At 45.2% G+C, this 2,500-nt stretch overlaps 1 protein-coding gene across 2 annotated transcripts in view; it reads left to right on the top strand.

Moving 5' to 3' along the window:
- Positions 1-2,500, top strand: part of ntn2 (netrin 2) — a 61,695-nt gene that overhangs the window by 20,421 nt on the left and 38,774 nt on the right. The gene's annotated exons all lie outside the window — the stretch shown is intronic.

Here is a 2,500-nt window from a genome sequence, read left to right as displayed (position 1 = left end):
GAAAATGTGGCCAGATGAGCTTGTGTTTGGACAGGTGAAGAGTTTCCTGGTTTTGGTGGCATGTAGTGGTTGTGCTGGCAAAGTTGGCAGTGCCTCTCAGAACACAGGCCCCTCCCAACCCCGTATTTCCCGTCAGACGTAACTTTAGAGCAAGCCTTTTACTGCTCCTTTATTGAAACATGCCTGCTGCACTCCCCTGATGCTTTCTGCAGGACTTGTGTGCGGAGTAAAAAAAAAGACTCTCTCTCCCTTATGAACAAGTCTAAACACTGGATGACAACAGCTCCAGTCATTGGCACTCCACTGCGGCTAAGTCATCCAAGAATGTTATTTGGCAGTGATTGCCTTTTACCTCTAGACATGCTTAGAAGAAGAGGGAAAAAAAACACCCAGACAAGCTTGCCAAGTGAAATTACAGTAATTTTTGTGACTTGTTAATATAAACGGATTACCTTTGTACTGGGCTAGGACCGCCGTATGATAGGGCGAACGTCGATATATATATTTTTTCGTAATCTAATATCAAGCCCATTTCCGCAATTTACAAAACCTTTGGTAACAATGACAGAATAGAATATTTATTCCTACAGAAATATGTTGTCAAAAAAATATTTCTGTGCGGTAGTTTCAGTGGTGGAGTTTTACTGTTTTCATAAACCGTACGTAGGTGGAACCTAATTCAAGTCAATTTTGCCTGTCATAAAAATGTGTTGGCGTAGGAAAATAACACCATATTAGAAGCAACTGTCCGCCTTTTAACCTTTCCCCATTACAAAATTAAATTACCAGTGCATATAAGAGAAAAAAAGGGTTGTAGTTGAACAGTTGAAAAACAGTGTATATTTTTCTAACATGTTGTAATTGCCCAGTGTGCTGGCCTGAAATCATATTTAGCATTGAGCGGTGCCAGATCTGCTTATGGGGGAGAGAGAGAGAAGAGGGAAAGAGCCAAAGGAAAAGCATCGGAGTGCTCCGCTTATCCAACTGTTGTTCTACCTCTTTCTCTTGTTGAAGTGCACACCACACCACACACCACACCCCCACCCCTCCCTCTCTCGCTCCCACCCGCCTCCCCAAGACAATATCCTGTAAAACCATCGGTGTGCTCTCGCTCTTCACACACACCTCCTCTTTCCCGCTGTCCTCCTGTCGTTGTTTTCCGGAACGTTCCGCCCTGTTTCCCGTAGCCCTCCTTCTCAGTGGGATTGATATGTCACCTCCATCCATGACTCTTGGACTCAACAACCACGCCTGCGCCGGCCAACTCCTGCTGACTTAATCCCAGTGCCGATACAGGGCAGTAAAAAGCTAATGCACGTCACACACGCTATACCTGATCACATATCCGGATATGCCGAAATGTCGGTCCCAGGTGTCCCCGTTTCCATGTATCAAAAGTCTCTTTATGGCCTTATTCCGGTATATTCTCCACCATAGGGCGGGCTCCAAAATATCCTGAAAACGGCAGGAGAGCATTTAAAGTCTCTGCAATCGGAAGCTTATTCTTATAATGTCCCCTCCCTTTTGTTGATGATTTCTCAGCTTGGCGATTTCTTTCTGGTGTGGCTGAAGAAAAATAGAAAGTAGTATAGGCCATTGTATGAGCCCTGTGGGACACCTCTTTGCCAGAGGTGCGACCAGGTTGTGTGTGTTTTGACTGGATACGTGTGTTCTGAGTGGCATGTTATGGAGCTGAGGGGTCCCTGGGGTCTCACCAGAGCCTTCCTCTGGGCCCCCGGGCGTTTAGGTTGGAGGAGGATTCTGGTTGGGGTGTTGGCTGAGGTCATGACCCAGTCTATGGGTGATGACAGGGTTAAGTTGACAGGGAGTGTCTAGTGGGAACCTGCAGGTGGAGGTGGGTAGATACAGTATTGAGCCAAATCAATAACTGGCCTCCACACAAAATTCAAGAGCAAGGGCAATCAGTGCCGTATTTATGATGCCATTTTGGCACCACACTTGTCATAATTTATACAACATTTCAGGCTAAATTCATAAGATTTCAAACAATTCAGCCATATATGTTCTATCATAGAGAAATAACATGCCCCGTAGCCTACTTATATTACTCCACATTAAGTGTTATTGCCATGGTGGGTTGTGGTTAAAATATTGTATTTTTTATTTTACTTTACAACAATCTCGACTCTAGCCTTGAGCACTCAGCACACACACCACTGCAATCAACAAAACGGTCTCTTTTCTTCACTCTTACTTAGTATTGCAACAGCGAATGGTCCGTTTGATTGTTCACCGATCTCACTGTTTGACATGCCGCTCGTCAAGATTACTGTCTGGGCCCTCTTGGCAAGCTCAGGGACCGTCTCCAGACACAGACCATGATCACACACGCCTCTCCTGCCATGAATCCTGCCCAACGACATTGGTATACAAATCCCGGCTCTAGCAGTTGGAGAGGGCAGTCTTGTAAAAGGAGCACGTCTTGTTTGCTTTGAGAAAGACATGATGGAAAACGCTATGATTTATCTTCTCAAGTCAG

Source organism: Protomyctophum bolini (genome assembly GCF_963924005.1).
Source record: "Protomyctophum bolini genome assembly, chromosome: 18".
NCBI lineage: Eukaryota > Metazoa > Chordata > Actinopteri > Myctophiformes > Myctophidae > Protomyctophum > Protomyctophum bolini.
Note: the sequence above shows the minus strand (reverse complement) of the source record. Positions and strands in the feature narration are given on the sequence as shown.